This window comes from Rutidosis leptorrhynchoides, chromosome 6 (assembly GCF_046630445.1).
Source record: "Rutidosis leptorrhynchoides isolate AG116_Rl617_1_P2 chromosome 6, CSIRO_AGI_Rlap_v1, whole genome shotgun sequence".
Lineage (NCBI taxonomy): Eukaryota > Viridiplantae > Streptophyta > Magnoliopsida > Asterales > Asteraceae > Rutidosis > Rutidosis leptorrhynchoides.
Window position 1 is genome coordinate 161905745 of NC_092338.1, and position 25518 is coordinate 161931262.

Sequence of the window (25518 nt, forward strand, 5' to 3'; positions counted from 1 at the left end):
TTTTGGATGAATTGGGGATGGGTTCGTAGCCTTCTCAATCATTGGAGACAAGAAGAAGGTGATCCCTTGTAGAGACCCATCCTAATCCATCCGGAAGAAGTCCATATCGATTATAAATGATTCACAACAGTTGATTACATCGCGAGGTACTTGACCTCTATATGATACATTTTACAAACATTGCATTCGTTTTTGAAAAGACAATCTTTCATTACATCGAAAGTTGACAACATGCATACCATTTCGTAATATATCTTACTATAATTGACTTAATAATAATCTTGATGAACTCAACGACTCGAATGCAACGTATTTTGAAATATGTCATGAATGACTCCAAGTAATATCTCTAAGATGAGCAAATGCACAGCGGAAGATTTCTTTTGTACCTGAGAATAAACATGCTTTAAAGTGTCAACCAAAAGGTTGGTGAGTTCATTAGTTTAACATAAATAATCATTTCATAATTTTAATAGACCACAAGATTTCATATTTCCATTTCTCATAAACATACGTCCCATGCATAGAGATAAATATATCATTCATATGGATTTAACACCTGGTAACCGACATTCACAATATGCATATAAGAATATCCCCATCATTCCGGGATCCTCCTTCGGACATGATATAAATTTCGAAGTACTAAAGCATCCGGTACTTTGGATGGGGCTTGTTGGGCCCGATAGATCTATCTTTAGGATTCGCGTCAATTAGGGTGTCTGTTCCCTAATTCTTAGATTACCAGACTTAATAAAAAGGGGCATATTCGATTTCGATAATTCAACCATAGAATGTAGTTTCACGTACTTGTGTCTATTTCGTAAAACAGTTATAAAAACAGCGCATGTATTCTCAGTCCCAAAAATATATATTGCAAAAGCATTTAAAAAGGGATTAATGAAACTCACTCAATGTATTTTGTAGTAAAAATACATATGACAATATTGAACAATGCAGGGTTGGCCTCGGATTCACGAACCTATAACATTTGTGTATATATTAGTACCCATAATTGTAATTGAATAAGTTTATATATCTAACTTATTAATTATATCATTTTTATATTAATGATATATTTATGTTTCTTATATTCCTTTTATATATATAAAAATATTTGTTAGGTTATATGTGTTAAACATAATTATTTATATATTTCATTTTGTACATAATACCATTAATATAATTAGGTTGTGTATCTTAAATATATTTTTATTTATAACTTTAAATTTTATACTTATAATCTTAACCACGTCTTATAATTATATTTACCAATTTGCTAATGTTTCATTAATCTATATTAAGCTATATATTTATTTGATACATAATTCTCGTTTATAGTTGTAATATATTTTATACTTTAATATACACATAATTTATATGTAATTAATAATTACACTTTAAAGTTATACTAGTCGGTATATATTAAAAGTAGGTTCATAGTAATATTTAGTATTAGTGTTTAAACTTTTATGAATTTTCTATGCATATATAAATATTTTTTTTAATTATCGCAAACCTTAATCTTCAAGCTAACATATAATAATTTTTGCGTATTATGTTGTAAACTTTAAATACTAATCAAATTACTACTAGTTTTTCTTTCCTAAATGATAATACTAATAATAATAATGATAAGATCGTAATTTACATTAATGAAGTTAATGATACCAATAATAATAACTAATACAATGATCATAATTAATAATAAAACAACATCAATAACAATTAATAGTAATAATAACAAAAATAATAATAATAACAATAATAAATAACAAATAAAGAAAATAGGCTACCTTAAAAGAAGTCCCTAAAAAAATATAATGACTGAGCAGGGTCTCGAACCCGCGACCCCTCGCTTCCCGACACTAACCCTTAACCAATCTTCTGTTGTAATATTTCTGAAAATATTCACCTATGAAATTATATAACCCGTTAAACACTGTGTTCATCTCCTTCCCTTTTCCCATTTGATCAGTCGACTCAGAAATTGAAATCAAACATAACATCGTGGCATTGGATAGGTTTTAGGATTTACAACATTTACATAAGCAATTAATTTAGATTAAATAAAATAAAATAAAAATAAAAGAAACACCAGTCTGTGTTCTTCGCTGCATAACAAAAAAAAATTGATTTTCAATTTGGTAATGTTTTAGCCAACGATTAAAACACCAAACTTATTTCAAATCGTTAATAGAAACTATCTGAATCGACAATTTGAATTAAAACATCAACACTATTACAAATTCTTCTATGAACCGATTATTTGACTTTTTTTTTTAAATCGAATTTGACTTCCAAATTCGTGAACACACGAAAGAATTAGAGCTTGCAAACTGGCAGATAGTTCAAATGGATTATTCCCAACACTTCTGCATTATTAGATTTTTGTGTTTAGTTCGAAAATGGATTATGAATTAAGAAGGGTCTACGAAGAAGAAAGAAAAAAAAATAAATAAATAAATAAAAGAGTTGCTACTGTGATTTGATTTCAAGAACAACAGGAACTGTGAATGTACTAGTACCTATTTTATCACAACAATTATTGAGTAAACAAAGTTTTGTAAGTATGATTGGGGAGACACGAGTTCACGGGTAAGGGAAGAAAAAAAAAGGAAAAAGGGAAGCAGGTGAAGAAATAGATAACAGATAAGATAGCTAATGACCTCTCTTTTATATAATTAATTTTTATATTTATTTTTATATAACCTAATATTAATAACAATTAAATTTATTAATAATAATGATAATTGTAGTATATATATTTATCTACATAACTATATTTATATAAATATGTAACTGAATTTTTATATGTAAATATTTGTATATACCTGATTTCATAATATATTTAGTATAAATGAATAAATCAATATGTTAATAATAATAATACTAATAGTAATGATATTAATCAAAAGTGATAATAGTATTGTAATTGATAAATTTTTATAATAATAATGATAACTTATAATTATCACAATGATTTTTAATGTTAATGACAATTATAAAAGTAATAATATTAATAAATAATATCGTATTAATAATAACTAATAATATTTGAATTACATTTAAATTACAATTTTCAATCATTCTTATACTAATATTTATTTTCAGAACCTTTATTTTTGAGAATCCTAACCTTAAATTTATTAGACTTTTAATGTTTACAACCATAAAAAGTAATAACACAAAGATTGATATTCGTATTAATAATGATAATGAAAATAATATTTATATTATTTCAACAACTAGATTTTGATTTGTAATCAAATTTACTTTGTTATCATTATATTTTATTATTTATGTAATACCTGATGATTATATAATATATACTATTTATTTGCTTATTTAATACCTACACATTTTAATACACACACACACACACACACACACACACACACACACACATATATATATATATATATATATATATAATTAATAATTGTGTATGAAGGTCATGTATATTCACGTGACTATATATACAATATATATATATTATTATATATATAGAAATCATTCATAGATATGTATATATATTCATTCTAATAGCAACTTAACTATTCTATATATTATTTTACATTTTTAATCCTTTGTATATTATATATACTATATATATATGTATATATATATACGTCTTTATTTTCAACCATGGTTCGTGAATCGTCGGGGATAGTGATATTGCATATTTTACATATATTTATCTTAGCAATATCCTTCATATTTTGGTCCTTTGGATACGGTTTGGAGACGATTTGATGGTATTTATGAAGAATTGAGTTCAAGAGCTACAAAAATGATAAAGTTGGATATTTAAGCGTTTTAAGACGTCCGTGATTCATAGAGCTACAACTTTCGTATTATGGTTTCTGAAAATTCTGGACGAGTCATACTCTAAATGAGCAAAAGTCAGCTGCATTGAATTGAAAAAAAATAACTACAAGTGTTATACGGAGTATAGCTTTGGACTACTAATGAGCTTTTGATTTAATTAAACCATGTAAGCTAGCCAACTGAGCTGAGCATGATTTTTTATTAGTGGGCTTTTATATAAAAAAAAATAAGAAGCAACCTAATGAGATGAAGAGTATCGACGGTATAGGATATAAATAAAATCACTCAATTAAACAAGGGGCGGAGGTTATTGTGTGTGGCAGCCGCAGGTGGGACCCCCTCTGGGTTCTTGTTACGCAATAGAAAGGAACAAAGGGGAGTTTGGTCTTGTAATTGCTTGGTCTCACTTTTTGGTGTTAGATCACGACAAACGGAAGAAAAGCAAGACAAAAGAGAAATTGTGATTTTGATATTTAATTAAATTGAGACTTGTTGGTCTCACTTGGTTGACGTCAGTAGCCAAAGAAAAGAAAGGGGAGTAACTTTGTTTATTCTCAGTTTAATATTCTTTGATTTTTCTTTAACTCATTTTATTTTGGTGATTGTTACAAATGTAATTATTATTGCTATTTTAATTGAATTATTTGTGTCTATGCGAATAATGAATTGTTTATGCAACATTAATTTGTGTTTGTGTTCAATTTATATCATGGTCATGAGCTAAATACTTTATGTTCATCTAGATTAATAACCTTAGTTGTAGATGATTTATTTTATAGTAATATGATTTTTTGCATGATAAATTAGAGTTGGATAAAGAACCACACTTGTGGGTGTTGATGTATATTATGAGATTGATTAGTGTACTTGTTTGGACAAAGGGAACCCTGTTTCAATTTAGTATATTAATTTTCAATTGATTTATCTTAATTAGTTGGGTGCTTACTGGACCAAGGGGGTAAATTGAGTAACATATGTTGAACAAAACAGGGGTGAATTGTGTGGAGCGAACGCGTAACCAATTGAATCTAAATCTTTTAATTAGTTAATTACTTAGTCACAAGCGAAAGAGGTCTTCGGTGAAAGGGAACTCTAAGTCGATAAATCCTAGCTTGAGTGTTCGTAAAAGAGAACTCTAAACGAACTGACTTAGTAATTGCATGCCATTTTATCACTATAACTTGTGCTTAATACTATATCATCCGACACTGAGGGTAAAAGATCTAGGCGAGCATTTCTTTGTCTATTGAATTTAAAACTATCTTTAATTTGTTTGTTGAGTCTGCATTTATTTTCTATAAAATTAAAAACACAAAAAAATTGTCTTTATATTTAAATCTATCTTGATTGGTTAATCGTTAAATAACCAAAACCAAATATCTCGTTATTGCTTTTATTTCTTGTTTGTTAATTACACTTAGTTTATAATCTTGAATTGAGTTGAACTGTCCTTGGAACGATCTTGGATTTTACCAATATCTATACTGCTACACGATCCGGTACACTGCTCGTTAGTGTGTAGTAATATTTTAATAACAGGTATTTTCCATTGATAAATAATATACACGATTTTACACATCAAGTTTTTGGCGCCACTGCCGGGGATCGAACCCGGGTCACCCGCGTGACAGGCGGGAATACTTACCACTATACTACAACGACATTTTCGGATATTCGGGCTAGTGTGAAGTATTTAAGGGAAGAGACAATAGGATTACTTGATATTATGTTTACTTCTCGAGGTGTTAACAATTGGTTAACCTTGCTGATTCGTGGAACATACTCCACTGATTTCTCGTATCTTCAGCTAAGTGTGGGTGATTCAGACCCCACTAAAGGCTGATTATGGGGGGTCGAGTCAGGTGCACGACTCAATGAAATGCACCATTTTTATAGAGTATTGTATATTTGTTTGGATTCATTGCAAGTACTTTTGATGATGAACATCGCGTGATAGCTATTGTGGAATGTCATTGAGTGCAGGCCGGTCTGTCACTAGCATTCCGCGATTCATGGTTATAACTTGGCAAGTTTTACCTTATTTCTCCTTTTACCCTTCTGAATTTAATCTATTTTTGATCTCAAGTAATGGGGACATTACTTGATCTCAAGTGTGGGGTGGGATGTAAATTCTTGCGGGTTGGTAAAATATGTTTTTTGAAACACGAGTGTTGGTTTACATATGGCTTGGTATTGTGACTTTTAAAAAGAGTGAAACATCACGTTTTAGGCCATTTTAGGGGTATTTTAAAATTTTTATGGTTTAATTCGTGATTTCAAAGAAGCCAAAATCTTATGCTATGAAATCTGGTAAGTTGTTACCTACGAATTGACGGGTACATAATGTCATTTCCTGTATTCTTTCCGCCCTACACCGATACCGGGTTTAGTTGGCTCGGAAATTATACTTGTTCCGTGTCGTTTCCCAAAACCCAGGGGAACTGTGGGTGACACTAGCCGTAAACCGAACCACGTTCATTCCCATTGAACGTGAAATCCTATGAATTCTTCAAGAATTCAATCGTAGGTCACCTGTACCAAAACGGGTGTCAACCGTATGAACGGTGATAATAACGTGTGGTCGAAACCGGACCATGCGCTAGATCAAAAACTTTAACAAGGAGATCCTCATTCTTTCTCCTAACAAGGACAATGTTGCACCCGACCACTTTATTTAACCACACAGGATGTATCCATTCCATCCTAAAGGGAGTCAAGTCTCCCGAACGACACACTTGCTGATTTGTTTCAGAAGTTGTAGTCCAGACCAGTTGTAGGGTGACGAAAAATCTTGAAAAGTCATTGCTAAAATTAACTAAAAATCTACTAGGCCTCAACGTCAAACAGGGAAACTGGTAGTCAAATCCTATCTCAATGAGGGAGATTTGCTAGCAAATTGGAAGCGCACCATGATACACAAAATTTCAGTGATTGATCAGATTCCCAGTGGATAACCTCCGAAAAGGTGAGATATCAGCTTTTAAGCCTGATGAACCTCAATCTTTATGGTTGACTTAACGGATTAGATGGTTACCTCATGACTATCGATGATATCTGGACGTAATGTGTATCCTCCTAAGCACATTATTTTCTTACCGACATTTCACGATGTTAGGTACTTGTGGGAGGCTTGGCTTGACCAATTGCGGGGTAGCCCGTGCGTTCTTTTTGGCACATATGTTCGTTTGCTATATCTTTGGTGCTCAGTTCCCACTTGATTCCCAGTTTCTTTGAAGACTTATATTATGGTTCGAGATTCTCTACTTCATCATTATGGTACGTTATCGAGACTAACTTTGGTTACTTTATTAATTACATATTGCTTGAGGTTTGGGAAAGTGTTGTTTTGGGAATACAAGTGGGAGCCATGGTTGATATCTAATCCAAATTCGTGCCCACGCTAGTTGCTTGATTAGTTAATGTTCGTTTGGTTCTACACATACTTATGAAGATGTTATTATATGGTAGAAGATTACTTTCGAGTCGGTATTGCTTGAGGACAAGCAAGACTCTAGTGTGGGGTGATTTGATATTGCATATTTTACATACATTTATCTTAGCAATATCCTTCATATTTTGGTCCTTTGGATACGGTTTGGAGACGATTTGATGGTATTTAGGAAGAATTGAGTTCAAGAGCTACAAAAATGATAAAGTTGGATATTTAAGCGTTTTAAGACGTCCGTGATTCATAGAGCTACAACTTTCGTATTATGGTTTCTGAAAATTCTGGACGAGTCATACTCTAAATGAGCAAAAGTCAGCTGCATTGAATAGAAAAAAAATAACTACAAGTGTTATACGGAGTATAGCTTTGGACTACTAATGAGCTTTTGATTTAATTAAACCATGTAAGCTAGCCAACTGGGCTGAGCATGATTTTTTATTAGTGGGCTTTTATATAAAAAAAATAAGAAGCAACCTAATGAGATGAAGAGCATTGACGGTATAGGATATAAATAAAATCACTCAATTAAACAAGGGGCGGAGGTTATTGTGTGTGGCAGCCGCAGGTGGGACCCCCTTTGGGTTCTTGTTACGCAATAGAAAGGAACAAAGGGGAGTTTGGTCTTGTAATTGCTTGGTCCCACTTTTTGGTGTTAGATCACGACAAACGGAAGAAAAGCAAGACAAAAGAGAAATTGTGATTTTGATATTTAATTAAATTGAGACTTGTTGGTCTCACTTGGTTGACGTCAGTAGCCAAAGAAAAGAAAGGGGAGTAACTTTGTTTATTCTCAGTTTAATATTCTTTGATTTTTCTTTAACTCATTTTATTTTGGTGATTGTTACAAATGTACTTATTATTGCTATTTTAATTGAATTATTTGTGTCTATGCGAATAATGAATTGTTTATGCAACATTAATTTGTGTTTGTGTTCAATTTATATCATGGTCATGAGCTAAATACTTTATGTTCATCTAGATTAATAACCTTAGTGGTAGATGATTTATTTTATAGTAATATGATTTTTTGCATGATAAATTAGAGTTTGGATAAAGAACCACACTTGTGGGTGTTGATGTATATTATGAGATTGATTAGTGTACTTGTTTGGACAAAGGGAACCCTGTTTCAATTTAGTACATTAATTTTCAATTGATTTGTCTTAATTAGTTGGGTGCTTACTGGACCAAGGGGGTAAATTGAGTAACATATGTTGCACAAAACAGGGGTGAATTGTGTGGAGCGAACGCGTAACCAATTGAATCTAAATCTTTTAATTAGTTAATTACTTAGTCACAAGCGAAAGAGGTCTTCGGTGAAAGGGAACCCTAAGTCGATAAATCCTAGCTTGAGTGTTCGTAAAAGAGAACTCTAAACGAACCGACTTAGTAATTGCATGCCATTTTATCACTATAACTTGTGCTTAATACTATATCATCCGACACTGAGGGTAAAAGATCTAGGCGAGCATTTCTTTGTCTATTGAATTTAAAACTATCTTTAATTTGTTTGTTGAGTCTGCATTTATTTTCTATAAAATTAAAAACACAAAAAAAATTGTCTTTATATTTAAATCTATCTTGATTGGTTAATCGTTAAATAACCAAAACCCAATATCTCGTTATTTCTTTTATTTCTTGTTTGTTAATTACACTTAGTTTATAATCTTGAATTGAGTTGAACTGTCCTTGGAACGTTCCAATGATTTTACCAATATCTATACTGCTACACGATCGGGTACACTGCTCGTTAGTGTGTTGTAATATTTTAATAACCAGTATTTTCCATTGATAAATAATATACACGATTTTACACATCAGATAGTCAAAGGTCAAATGAATCCATCTAAACAGTTTAAAAATTTTAAGACTCAACATTACAGACTTTGCTTATCGTGTCGGAAACATATAAAGATTAAGTTTAAATTTGGTCGGAAATTCCCGGGTCGTCACAGTACCTACCCGTTAAAGAAATTTCGTCCCGAAATTTGAGTGAGGTGGTCACGATTTACAATATAAATGTTCTCATGACGAATATGAGTTGATAAATAGAGTTTTATCATCATTGGGTAATATGGATAAGATGATTCCATTAATCGAAGCGTATGAATGAAGCTATCACAAAAGATCGAGATGAAGAAATGGAGATTTTCCATAACTTTTGACGTAGTCGCGATTGAATTCCGGAATTCAAGGGATTTAAAGAAAATCTTCGAAATCTGAGAGATTCGATTCTTCAGCGAATAAGGAGATTAAGATCTCTATAATTAAATACGGCGATCTGCCTTGATTACTCTGTCGGATATTTCCATTATAAATTAAACACTTCCGTTCCATTATTCTCACCATTCCTATACTTTCTTTCTTAGTTCATACATTCAAAAGATTGTGAAAATGCTAAATCCAGTTCTGATCCTTGTCCTTATCCTTACTTTTGCAACAATCATTCTCCTTTTCTAACTTCCACTGGAGGAATCTGCTTTCTTCTACTTTGCACTTGGGGTTATAGTGTTTTTAATTCTCCCTTGTCTTTATGTTGCGATAAACATTGATATACACGGTTTGTAGTTTCTATGTTGTTGTTGGATTTTATATCTTCCCTTATATTTCAATGTCCCTGCTTCTGTCTCCTATAATTATTGTCATCCACAGTTAATGCGCTCTCTTAATTGCTGCGATTCATACCCCCTTTCTATTTCGGAGCTTCATGCCTTTGTTTACTTTTCGCAAGTAATGGTCCAAAATGCATAGGTATGGAGTTTCGAATTATCATATTATACAAGGTAGAAATGAAAGGTAGTAGCACGATTTGTTTTGTCAAATTACCTGAATCACTGAGGATAGAACTATCAAGAATATATTTTCTTGATATGTTCAGAAGTTAAGCAGAATGAAAGAGTTATGTAACATGGCACATGATGACGTTATGATCTGTGAATCATCACGTCCCATTAGAAACTCAGCATGACTTACTGTAATATAATCACGTTGATCAAGTGTCATTATATTATATAACTCATGCTTCAGTTCCCAACATTACTTCAATAACATTCATATTTTAAGCTCGAAAGTTTATAGAATAGAGAAACTAACAGTTTCTTTATGATGTAACACTGATAGCACGAAGAGATTAATGATTTCAGATAAGATTAGTTATGAAAATATATTCAGAAATATCGAGGATATTTATAATGAAAGATACGATAATATCTCGGAATATCTAAGATCAGCGGATGAAAGAAACTATTGTCTGCAAGGGTTTAGAGTAAGGAGCTAGATATTCACTAAAGACTTTAGCAGACATTGAATCATTTGGATTCTTTGAAGTCAAACTTATTCTTTGTGATTTGTCCACGACTTTCTTCATAGTTTCGCATAATCTGTTTTTCAGTACTAAATTTTCTCTTGAATGTTCCCAATATAATGATACACAGGAAGCACGAAGAGGTATATAATTTCGGACGAGAATATTTATGAAAATATCCTCAGAAATATCGAAGATATTGATGATGATATTTTGGAATTTCTAAGTTTGATGGTTGATGGAGAAAGATTTTCCGCAAGATTTTAACATGACTTCGGAGCAAGATATTCTCTAAAGATTTCAACGGATCCAGAATTATCTGGATTCTTTGAATATAGGGTATGGTCCTTGTATTTGTACTTGGTCTCCCTCATGGTTAACTCTATCCGTTTTCCAGTTCCAACGTTTCTGAGCTTTTCCCACATATTATTCTTTATCATCAAACTTCTGACGACTAAGGTCGTTTATGGTTGCCTACAGTTTATGCTGCTTCATTCAGCTTTTTCAACATTCAGAGTATCGATTCGTAAACTGGGTGCCTTTTCAAAATTTCAGAATTGAAGATCGTAATTCTAGGAGATAATTGTTATATGTATACATATAATTATTGATGTAGAAATGCTACGAGATTTCAAAATACTGATTGCTAATTCCCGGTAGTTGGTATAGTATTCTCGTTATAAGATGTAAATGATAGGGTTTCACTGAATATAGTGATTTTTTGGAAAGTCAAAGATCAACGGAGTTGTTGGTAAATTTACTGCTAACGTGGTGAGATATAAACGGTTTCCCAGTATCGATGACGAAAGACACATTATATATCAGGGTTATAATAAGCTAATCCGAGTGAAAAGTCGAAGTTGACTTGCTAAAGCTGTAACAAAATTGGCTAATTTAAAAAAAAAGGAATTGCAAAGTTATTTTCAGTAATAACAATGACAAAGGAGCTAGCACAGATACGTTTTAAATGTTTACTCAGGTTCCGAGTGTTTTCAAGTGTATAACTATACGTATTAATCTTTCCTTCCGTAGATGAAGTGCGGTTGATTCATTCTCTCAATTGAGATGTTTTCAAGAATCATGAAAGGTTTGAACGCAGATTGTAATCATCAAGATACAAATGAGGTTTAAGAGGAAATCAAGTGGCAAACTTGAAGAATTGTTTAGTTTCATATGTTTTAATCAATATTTTAATTCATTTTAATTGTCCAATGTTGATAACCCATAATTCAAAGTTCACAGTTAGCAATTCAATAATTCATATATAGTTTAATATATAATATTCGAATTAATTAATACGTATCGTGACCCGTGTATATGTCTCAGACTCGATCACAACTCAAATTATATATATTATTGTAGAATCAACCTCAACCCTGTATAGAGAACTCGATCATTACTGCATATAGAGTGTCTATGGTTATTCCAAATAATATATATAAATGCATCGATATGATATGTCAAAACCTTGTATACGTGTCCCGATATTTAAAGTGCGTAAAATAAATAACAGAAATTAAATAACGATAAATAAAGTGCGTAAAGTAAATAACAGAAATTAAATGATGATAAATAAAATTGCGAGAATGTAAATTGCGATAATTAAATTACGATAAATAAAATGTAATCAGTTAGCTAGGAACAATTAGCTTGGAACAGTTAGCGTGTCTAGACTAAAATATGAATTTTGTCTATACAGTATTCACTAAAATATGAACAGATACGCTAAGATATGAATTTTGTCTATACACTATTCATGCAGTCAATGCAGTAAGACGTGTCTAGACTAAAAATAATGAGTAGGTAATTTCCTAAGGATAATAAGCAGATGATTTCCGACAAAAATGATAAGCAAAACTTTTGACATGCAGACACGGTCGAAGTCCAGACTCACTAATGCATCCTAAAGACTATCAGTTAGACACACTAATGCAAGACCCGGTTCGCTAAGACCACCGCTCTGATACCAACTGTAGAGACCCGTCCTAATCCATCCGAACGAAGTCCATATCGATTATAAACGATTCACAACAGTTGATTACATCGCGAGGTACTTGACCTCTATATGATACATTTTACAAACATTGCATTCGTTTTTGAAAAGACAATCTTTCATTACATCGAAAGTTGACAACATGCATACCATTTCGTAATATATCTTACTATAATTGACTTAATAATAATCTTGATGAACTCAACGACTCGAATGCAACGTCTTTTGAAATATGTCATGAATGACTCCAAGTAATATCTCTAAGATGAGCAAATGCACAGCGGAAGATTTCTTTCGTACCTGAGAATAAACATGCTTTAAAGTGTCAACCAAAAGGTTGGTGAGTTCATTAGTTTAACATAAATAATCATTTCATAATTTTAATAGACCACAAGATTTCATATTTCCATTTCTCATAAACATACGTCCCATGCATAGAGACAAAAATATCATTCATATGGATTGAACACCTGGTAACCGACATTCACAATATGCATATAAGAATATCCCCATCATTCCGGGATCCTCCTTCGGACATGATATAAATTTCGAAGTACTAAAGCATCCGGTACTTTGGATGGGGCTTGTTGGGCCCGATAGATCTATCTTTAGGATTTGCGTCAATTAGGCTGTCTGTTCCCTAATTCTTAGATTACCAGACTTAATAAAAAGGGGCATATTCGATTTCGATAATTCAACCATAGAATGTAGTTTCATGTACTTGTGTCTATTTCGTAAAACAGTTATAAAACAACGCATGTATTCTCAGTCCCAAAAATATATATTGCAAAAGCATTTAAAAAGGGATTAATGAAACTCACTCAATGTATTTTGTAGTAAAAATACATATGACAATATTGAACAATGCAGGGTTGGCCTCGGATTCACGAACCTATAACATTTGTGTATATATTAGTACACATAATTGTAATTGAATAAGTTTATATATCTAACTTATTAATTATATCATTTTTATATTAATGATATATTTATGTTTCTTATATTCCTTTTATATATATAAAAATATTTGTTAAGTTATATGTGTTAAACATAATTATTTATATATTTCATTTTGTACATAATACCATTAATATAATTAGGTTGTGTATCTTAAATATATTTTTATTTATAACTTTAAATTTTATACTTATAATCTTAACCACGTCTTATAATTATATTTACCAATTTGCTAATGTTTCATTAATCTATATTAAGCTATATATTTATTTGATACATAATTCTCATTTATAGTTGTAATATATTTTATACTTTAATATATACATAATTTATATGTAATTAATAATTACACTTTAAAGTTATACTAGTCGGTATATATTAAAAGTAGGTTCATAGTAATATTTAGTATTAGTGTTTAAACTTTTATGAGTTTTCTATGCATATATAAATATATATTTTTAATTATCGCAAACCTTAATCTTCAAGCTAACATATAATAATTTTTGCGTATTATGTTGTAAACTTTAAATACTAATCAAATTACTACTAGTTTTTCTTTCCTAAATGATAATACTAATAATAATAATGATAAGATCGTAATTTACATTAATGAAGTTAATGATACCAATAATAATAACTAATACAATGATCATAATTAATAATAAAACTACATCAATAACAATTAATAGTAATAATAACAAAAATAATAATAATAACAATAATAAATAACAAATAAAGAAAATAGGCTACCTTAAAAGAAGTCCCTAAAAAAATATAATGACTGAGCAGGGTCTCTAACACGTGACCCCTCGCTTCCCGACACTAACCCTTAACCAATCTTCTGTTGTAATATTTCTGAAATTATTCACCTATGAAATTATCCCTAGAAACTTGGCAAAACGAACCAAAACCGAAGAAGAAGAAACGAGCGAGTCGGAATAAGATAGTTGTATTCGTGTGGTGTAATATATGTAATATAGTGTGCTTATGCTTTATGATATATGTAAAAATTGCTTGTATTAATAAGTAATTTTTTTTTATGAATCTAACTCTTGTTTATTTTACAGTATAAAAACACAAAATGGATAGACAACCTAATATTTTAAGAGACCTACCCGGAGACATGATTGATGAAATCTTGTCTAGAGTCGGTCAGAATTCTTCGGCACAACTATTTACGGCGAAATCAGTTTGTAAGACATTCGAAGAACGTTCCAAGAATGTCTTGGTTTATAAGAGACTTTCTTTTGAAAGATGGGGGATATCACATTGGGAAACTCATAAGTTACGATGTGTTTACTTTGACGCATATATTGCGGGGAACCCAAATGCTATTTTACGCAACGGGTTAAGAAATTATTTTGACTCAATGTATCCGAATATAGGACTTCATGATTTAGAAAAAGCGGCTAACATGAAACATAAAGAAGCATGCTATGCTTATGGGTTAGTAATGTTCGCTTCTCACCAAAGTGAGAAAAAGAACATCGGGCTACAACTATTAAACAAAACGTTCCCACAAGTGACGGAGTCGGTAATTGGGGTAAGAAATGAGGTTTTTAGGTTATTACAAGACTGTTGGTCATTACGTAACCCTCGTCCCTTTGACGATGTTACAACACGCTGTCTTATCAACTGCCATAACGGTTATGTTCCACAAGACCAAGGATGGGAAGTAGTCCTAGTAAAACTAGAATGCATGACTTGTTTCTGGACGTATGAATTATGTGTCTTTATTGCCTTTGCTGAACGACCTGTGTACTAGCTAGAATTATCTTCACAACTATCTTGTATCAAAGTTATTGTGTGCTATATTTCATGCTTTATGTAAAATAAGCGGTATTGTAAGTTTGTAAAATATTGTATAAAAGTTTGAAGGCGAAATATTATTATAATCAGTTTTTCATATAGAATTGTAGTAGTTGAATTGTATATTAGCTACTAAGTATGAACTTAACGGGTAGGTACTACCCGAATTTAAACTTATAAAACGCTAATATGAAGAAAAAGCTTTTATAAATGAGTTCATATTGTGCTACGAAATACTATTAACTACTCTTAATATTCTGTATGATTAACTTGTTCCATTTGACTATTTTGAAGGAAATGGCACCGACTACTCGACACACTGTGAATATGAATGAAGAGGAATTCCGTACTTTTCTAGCTTCAAACATAGCCGCAGTACAGGCTGCGCTACATACCAACAATAACCTTGGATCTAGCAGTACAGGAAATCGTGTAGGATGCACCTACAAAGAATTCACTGCCTGTAAACCTTTGGAATTTGATGGAACCGAAGGACCGATCGGATTGAAACGGTGGACCGAGAAGGTCGAATCGGTGTTTGCCATAAGTAAGTGTACTGAAGAGGACAAAGTAAAGTACGCTACGCATACCTTCATAGGTTCTGCGTTAACATGGTGGAATACCTATCTAGAGCAAGTGGGACAAGATGATGCTTACGCACTACCGTGGTCAGCATTCAAGCACTTGATGAACGAGAAGTACCGTCCCAGAACCGAGGTCAATAAGCTCAAGACAGAACTTAGAGGGTTACGAACCCAAGGATTTGATATTACCACGTACGAAAGACGATTCACAGAATTGTGCCTATTGTGTCCGAGAGCGTTCGAAGATGAGGAAGAGAAGATCGACGCGTTTGTGAAAGGATTACCGGAAAGAATCCAAGAAGATATAAGTTCACACGAGCCCGCCTCCATACAACAAGCATGTAGAATGGCTCACAAACTAGTGAACCAGATTGAGGAAAGAATTAAAGAACAGACGGCTGAAGAGGCCAATGTGAAGCAAGTCAAAAGAAAGTGGGAGGAAAACGGTGATAAGAATCACCAATACAACAACAACAGCAATTACAATAATAATCGCAACAATTATCCCAACAATCGCAACATCAATCGCAACTACAACAAATGGTCCAACAACAACAACAACAACAACAACAGAAACTACAACAATCGTCCCAACAACAATAACAATCGCAACAACAACAACAATCAGAAGCAGCTATGCCAAAGGTGTGAAAAGTATCACTCGGGGTTCTGCACTAAATTTTGCAACAAGTGTAAAAGAAATGGTCATAGCGCGGCGAAGTGTGAGGTCTACGGACCAGGGGGTAACAGAACGAAAGGAACAAATGGTGTCGGAACGAGTAATGGCGGAGCAAGTAGTGTCGGAGCAAGTTATGCCAATGTAGTTTGTTATAAATGTGGAAAACCGGGCCACATTATTAGAAATTGCCCGAACCAGGAGAACACGAATGGACAAGGCCGCGGAAGAGTTTTCAATATTAATGCGGCAGAGGCACAGGAAGACCCGAAGCTTGTTACGGGTACGTTTCTTATTAAAAATAAATCTGCTTACGTTTTATTTTATTCGGGTGCGGATAGAAGCTATATGAGTAGAGATTTTTGTGCTAAATTAAGTTGTCCATTGACGCCTTTGGATAGTAAATTTTTACTCGAATTAGCAAATGGTAAATTAATTTCAGCAGATAATATATGTCGGAATCGAGAAATTAAACTGGTTAGCGAAACATTTAAGATTGATTTGATACCAGTAGAGTTAGGGAGTTTTGATGTGATAATCGGTATGGACTGGTTGAAAGAAGTGAAAGCAGAGATCGTTTGTTACAAAAATGCAATTCTCATTATACGAGAAAAAGGAAAACCCTTAATGGTGTACGGAGAAAAGGGCAACACGAAGCTACATCTTATTAGTAATTTGAAGGCACAAAAACTAATAAGAAAAGGTTGCTATGCTGTTCTAGCACACGTCGAGAAAGTACAAACTGAAGAAAAGAGCATCAATGATGTTCCCGTCGCAAAAGAATTTCCCGATGTATTTTCGAAAGAATTACCGGGACTACCTCCACATCGATCTGTTGAATTTCAAATAGATCTTGTACCAGGAGCTGCACCAATAGCTCGTTCTCCTTATAGACTCGCACCCAGCGAGATGAAAGAACTGCAAAGCCAACTGCAAGAACTATTAGAACGTAGTTTCATTCGACCAAGCACATCACCATGGGGAGCTCCTGTTTTGTTTGTCAAGAAGAAGGATGGTACATTTAGGTTGTGTATTGACTACAGAGAGTTGAACAAACTTACCATCAAAAACCGTTATCCACTACCGAGAATCGACGACTTATTTGATCAACTACAAAGCTCGTCTGTTTATTCAAAGATTGACTTACGTTCCGGGTATCATCAAATGCGGGTGAAAGAAGATGATATTCCAAAGACTACTTTCAGAACACGTTACGGTCATTACGAGTTTATGGTCACGCCGTTTGGTTTAACTAATGCACCAGCTGTGTTCATGGACCTTATGAACCGAGTGTGTGGACCATACCTTGACAAGTTTGTCATTGTTTTCATTGATGACATACTTATTTACTCAAAGAATGACCAAGAACACGGTGAACATTTGAGAAAGGTGTTAGAAGTATTGAGGAAAGAAGAATTGTACGCTAAATTTTCAAAGTGTGCATTTTGGTTAGAAGAAGTTCAATTCCTCAGTCACATAGTGAACAAAAAAGGTATTAAGGTGGATCCGGCAAAGATAGAAACTGTTGAAAAGTGGGAAACCCCGAAAACTCCGAAACACATACGCCAGTTTTTAGGACTAGCTGGTTACTACAGAAGGTTCATCCAAGACTTTTCCAGAATAGCAAAACCCTTGACTGCATTAACGCATAAAGGGAAGAAATTTGAATGGAAGGATGAACAAGAGAAAGCGTTTCAGTTATTGAAGAAAAAGCTAACTACGGCACCTATATTGTCATTGCCTGAAGGGAATGATGATTTTGTGATTTATTGTGACGCATCAAAGCAAGGTCTCGGTTGTGTATTAATGCAACGAACGAAGGTGATTGCTTATGTGTCTAGACAATTGAAGATTCACGAATAAAATTATACGACGCATGATTTGGAATTAGGCGCGGTTGTTTTTGCATTAAAGACTTGGAGGCACTACTTATTATGGGTCAAAAGTATTATATATACCGATCACAAAAGTCTTCAACACATATTTAATCAGAAACAACTGAATATGAGGTTGCGTAGGTGGATTGAATTTTTGAATGATTACGCCTTTGAGATTCGTTACCACCCGGGGAAGGCAAATGTGGTAGCCGACGCCTTGAGCAGAAAGGACAGAGAACCCATTCGAGTAAAATCTATGAATATAATGATTCACACTAACCTTACTACTCAAATAAAGGAGGCGCAACAAGGCGTTTTAAAAGAGGGAAATTTAAAGGATGAAATACCCAAAGGATCGGAGAAGCATCTTAATATTCGGGAAGACGGAACCCGGTATAGGGCTGAAAGAATTTGGGTACCAAAATTTGGAGATATGAGAGAAATGGTACTTAGAGAAGCTCATAAAATCAGATACTCAATACATCCTGGAACGGGGAAGATGTACAAGGATCTTAAGAAACATTTTTGGTGGCCAGGTATGAAAGCCGATATTGCTAAATATGTAGGAGAATGTTTGACGTGTTCTAAGGTCAAAGCTGAACATCAGAAACCATCAGGTCTACTACAACAACCTGAAATCCCAGAATGGAAATGGGAAAACATTACCATGGATTTCATTACTAAATTGCCAAGGACTGCAAGTGGTTATAATACTATTTGGGTAATAGTTGATCGTCTCACCAAGTCAGCACACTTCCTGCCAATAAGAGAAGATGACAAGATGGAGAAGTTAGCACGACTGTATTTGAAGGAAGTCGTCTCCAGACATGGAATACCAATCTCTATTATCTCTGATAGGGATGGCAGATTTATTTCAAGATTCTGGCAGACATTACAGCAAGCATTGGGAACTCATCTAGACATGATTACTGCCTATCATCCACAAACTGATGGGCAGAGTGAAAGGACGATACAAACGCTTGAAGACATGCTACGAGCTTGTGTTATTGATTTCGGAAACAGTTGGGATCAACATCTACCGTTAGCAGAATTTTCCTACAACAACAGCTACCATTCAAGCATTGAGATGGCGCCGTTTGTAACACTTTATGGTAGAAAGTGCAGGTCTCTGATTTTTTGGAGTGAAGTGGGGGATAGACAGATTACGGGTCCGGAGATAATACAAGAAACTACCGAGAAAATCATCCAAATTCAACAAAGATTGAAAACCGCCCAGAGTCGACAAAAGAGCTACGCGGACAGTAAAAGAAAAGATATAGAGTTTGAAATTGGAGAAATGGTCATGCTTAAGGTTTCACCTTGGAAAGGCGTTGTTCGATTTGGTAAACGGGGGAAACTAAATCCAAGGTACATTGGACCATTCAAGATTATAGATCGTGTCGGACCAGTAGCTTACCAACTGGAGCTACCTCAACAACTCGCGGCTGTACATAACACTTTCCACGTCTCGAATTTGAAGAAATGCTTTGCTAAAGAAGATCTCACTATTCCATTAGATGAAATCCAAATCAACGAAAAACTTCAATTCATTGAAGAACCCGTTGAAATAATGGATCTTGAGGTTAAAAGACTTAAGCAAAACAAGATACCAATTGTTAATGTTCGATGGAATGCTCGTAGAGGACCCGAGTTCACCTGGGAACGAGAAGATCAGATGAAGAAGAAATACCCACATTTATTTCCAGAAGATACGTCAACACCTCCAACTGCTTAAAATTTAGGGACGAAATTTATTTAACGGGTAGGTACTGTAGTGACCCGAACTTTTCCATGTTTATATATATATTAAATGAAATTGTTATTTACATGATTAAGTATTTCCAACATGTTAAGCAATCAAAATTTTTAAGACTTGATTAATTGAAATAGGTTTCATATAGACAATTGACCACCCAAGTTGACCGGTGATTCACGAACGTTAAAACTTGTAAAAAATATATGATGACATATATATGGATATATATATAGTTAACATGATATTATGATAAGTAAACATATCATTAAGTATATTAACAATGAACTACATATGTAAAAACAAGACTACTAACTTAATGATTTTGAAACGAGACATATATGTAACGATTATCGTTGTAACGACATTTAATGTATATATATCATATTAAGAGATATTTATACATCATAATATCATGATAATATAATAATTTAAAATCTCATTTGATATTATAAACATTGGGTTAACAACACTTAACTAGATCGTTAACCTAAAGGTTTCAAAACAACACTTACATGTAACGACTAACGATGACTTAACGACTCAGTTAAAATGTATATACATGTAGTTTTTTAATATGTATTCATACACTTTTGAAAGATTTTAAGACACTTATCAAAATACTTCTACTTAACAAAAATGCTTACAATTACATCCTCGTTCAGTTTCATCAACAATTCTACTCGTATGCACCCGTATTCGTACTCGTACAATACACAGCTTTTAGATGTATGTACTATTGGTATATACACTCCAATGATCAGCTCTTAGCAGCCCATGTGAGTCACCTAACACATGTGGGAACCATCATTTGGCAACTAGCATGAAATATCTCATAAAATTACAAAAATATGAGTAATCATTCATGACTTATTTACATGAAAACAAAATTACATATCCTTTATATCTAATCCATACACCAATGACCAAAAACACCTAAAAACACTTTCATTCTTCAATTTTCTTCATCTAATTGATCTCTCTCAAGTTCTATCTTCAATTTCTAAGTGTTCTTCATAAATTCCAAAAGTTCTAGTTTCATAAAATCAAGAATACTTCCAAGATTGCAAGTTTACTTCCAAGTTTTCTAAATCCATTCCAAGTAATCATCCAAGATCAAGAAACCTTTGTTACTTATAGTAGGTTATCTTTCTAATACAAGGTAATAATCATATTCAAACTTTAATTCAATTTCTATAACTATAACAATCTTATTTCGAGTGGAAATCTTACTTGAAATTGTTTTCGTGTCATGATTCTGCTTCAAGAACTTTCAAGCCATCCAAGGATCCTTTGAAGCTAGATCCATTTTTCTCATTTCCAGTAGGTTTATCCAAGGAACTTGAGGTAGTAATGATGTTCATAACATCATTCGATTCATACATAAAAAGCTGTCTTATTCAACGTTATAAACTTGTAATCACTAGAACATAGTTTAGTTAATTCTAAACTTGTTCGCAAATAAAGTTAATCCTTCTAACTAGACTTTTAAAATCAACTAAACACATGTTCTATATCTATATGATATGCTAACTTAATGATTTAAAACCCAGAAACACGATAAACACCATAAAACTGGATATACGCCGTCGTAGTAAAACCGGGGACTGTTTTGGTTGGGATAATTAAAAGCTAGGAAGAACTTTTATTTAAAAGCTATACTTCTGAAAAAATGATTTTTCTTATGAACATGAAACTATATCTAAAAATCATGGTTAAACTCAAAGTGAAAGTATGTTTTTTAAAATGGTCATCAAGATGTCGTTCTTTCAACGGAAATGACTACCTCTTTCAAAAACGACTTGTAACTTGTATTTCCGACTATAAACTTATACTTTTTCTATTTAGATTCATAAAGTTAAGTTCAATACAAAACCGTGGCCACTGGAATCACTCAAAACGGATTAGAAACGAAGAAATGGCGAGTAAAACAAGATTGATAAAAACTACTCATTTTACCTACGTGAAAGTTAGTAATAAATCTATTCCAACCATAACCTAATCAACTTATATTGTATATTATGTAATCTTGAGATACCATAGACACGTATACAATGTTTCGACCTATCATGTCGACCCATCTATATATATTGCGGAACAACCATAGACACTCTATATGTGAATGTTGGAGTTAGCTATACAGGGTTGAGGTTGATTCCAAAATATATATATAGTTTGAGTTGTGATCAATACTGAGATACGTATACACTGGGTCGTGGATTGATTCAAGATAATATTTATCGATTTATTTCTGTACATCTAACTGTGGACAACTAGTTGTAGGTTACTAAAGAGGACAGCTGACTTAATAAACTTAAAACATCAAAATGTATTAAAAGTATTGTAAATATATTTTGAACATACTTTGATATATATGTATATATTGTTATAGGTTCGTGAATCAACCAGTGGCCAAGTCTTACTTCCCGACGAAGTAAAAATCTGTGAAAGTGAGTTATAGTCCCATTTTTAAAATCTAATATTTTTGGGATGAGAATACATGCAGGTTTTATAAATGATTTATAAAATAGACACAAGTACGTGAAACTACATTCTATGGTTGAATTATCGAAATTGAATATGCCCCTTTTTATTAAGTCTGGTAATCTAAGAATTAGGGAACAGATACCCTAATTGACACGAATCCTAAAGATAGATCTATTGGGCCTAACAAACCCCATCCAAAGTACCGGATGCTTTAGTACTTCGAAATTTATATCATATCCGAAGGGTGTCCCGGAATGATGGGGATATTCTTATATCTGCATCTTGTTAATGTCGGTTACCAGGTGTTCACCATATGAATGATTTTTATCTCTATGTATGGGATGTGTATTGAAATATGAAATCTTGTGGTCTATTGTTACGATTTGATATATATTGGTTAAACCTATAACTCACCAACATTTTTGTTGACGTTTAAAGCATGTTTATTCTCAGGTAAATACTAAGAGCTTCCGCTGTTGCATACTAAAATAAGGACAAGATTTGGAGTCCATGTTTGTATGATATTGTGTAAAAACTACATTCAAGAAACTGATTTCGATGTAACATATTTGTATTGTAAACCATTATGTAATGGTCGTGTGTAAACAGGATATTTTAGATTATCATTATTTGATAATCTACGTAAAGCTTTTTAAATCTTTATTTATGAAATAAAGGTTATGGTTTGTTTTAAAATGAATGCAGTCTTTGAAAAACGTCTCATATAGAGGTCAAAACCTCGCAACGAAACCAATTAATATGGAACGTTTTTAATCAATAAGAACGGGACATTTCAGTTGGTATCCGAGCGTTGGTCTTAGAGAACCAGAAAATTTGCATTAATGTGTCTTATCGAGTTTGTTAGGATGCATTAGTGAGTCTGGACTTCGACCGTGTTTTCTTTAAAAATGATTGCTTAACATTTTTGTTGGAAACTATATATTATTAACATGTATATATTATGTGATATATTAATCTCTTAACATGTTTGATATTGTGTGATAGATGTCTACCTCTAGCACAAATCCCATTGACTCACTTAATAATAATGAAGAGTCAAATATATATTGGACTGATTCACAAGTTCTCGAAGAAGAACCGGAAGAAGAATCAGAACCGGAAGAAGAATCAGAACCGGAAGTCGAATATATATTGTGTGATAGATGTCTACCTCTAGCTAATGACCTCTCTTTTATATATTTAATTTTTATATTTATTTTTGTATAACCTAATATTAATAACAATTAAATTTATTAATAATAATGATAATTGTAGTATATATATTTATCTACATAACTATTTTTATATATAAATATGTAACTGAATTTTTATATGTAAATATTTGTATATACCTGATTTCATAATATATTTAGTATAAATGAATAAATCAATATGTTAATAATAATAATACTAATAGTAATGATATTAATCAAAAGTGATAATAGTATTGTAATTGATAAATTTTTATAATAATAATGATAACTTATAATTATCACAATGATTTTTAATGTTAATGACAATTATAAAAGTAATAATATTAATAAATAATATCGTATTAATAATAACTAATAATATTTGAATTACATTTAAATTACAATTTTTAATCATTCTTATACTAATATTTATTTTCAAAACCTTTATTTTTGAGAATCCTAACCTTAAATTTATTAGACTCTTAATGTTTACAACCATAAAAAGTAATAACACAAAGATTGATATTCGTATTAATAATGATAATGAAAATAATATTTATATTATTTCAACAACTAGATTTTGATTTGTAATCAAATTTACTTTGTAATCATTATATTTTATTATTTATGTAATACCTGATGATTATATAATATATACTATTTATTTGCTTATTTAATACCTACACATTTTAATATATATATACACACACACACACACACACACACACACACACACATATATATATATATATATATATATATATATATATATATATATATATATATATATATATATATATATAATTAATAATTGTGTATGAAGGTCATGTATATTCACGTGACTATATATATATATATATATATATATATATATATATATATATATATATATATATATATATATATTATATATATATATAGAAATCATTCATAGATATGTATATATATTCATTCTAATAGCAACTTAACTATTCTATATATTATTTTACATTTTTAATCCTTTGTATATTATATATAGTATATATATATATATATATATATATATGTATATATATATATACGTCTTTATTTTCAACCATGGTTCGTGAATCGTCGGGGATAGTGATAATGCATATTTTACATATATTTATCTTAGCAATATCCTTCATATTTTGGTCCTTTGGATACGGTTTAGAGACGATTTGATGGTATTTATGAAGAATTGAGTTCAGGAGCTACAAAAATGATAAAGTTGGATATTTAAGCGTGTTAAGACGTCCGTGATTCATAGAGCTACAACTTTCGTATTATGGCTTCTGAAAATTCTGGACGAGTCATACTCTAAATGAGCAAAAGTCAGCTGCATTGAATTGAAAAAAATAACTACAAGTGTTATACGGAGTATAGCTTTGGACTACTAATGAGCTTTTGATTTAATTAAACCATGTAAGCTAGCCAACTGGGCTGAGCATGATTTTTTATTAGTGGGCTTTTATATAAAAAAAATAAGAAGCAACCTAATGAGATGAAGAGTATCGACGGTATAGGATATAAATAAAATCACTCAATTAATACCTACACATTTTTATATATATATATATATATATATATATATATATATATATAT

At 32.0% G+C, this 25518-nt stretch overlaps 1 non-coding gene across 1 annotated transcript; it reads right to left on the reverse strand.

The window, feature by feature from the left end:
• Positions 1-5421: 5421 nt before the first annotated feature.
• On the reverse strand, positions 5422-5493 carry TRNAD-GUC (transfer RNA aspartic acid (anticodon GUC)). The gene has a single exon. It is a non-coding gene; the product is annotated as a tRNA-Asp (tRNA).
• Positions 5494-25518: the final 20025 nt, after the last annotated feature.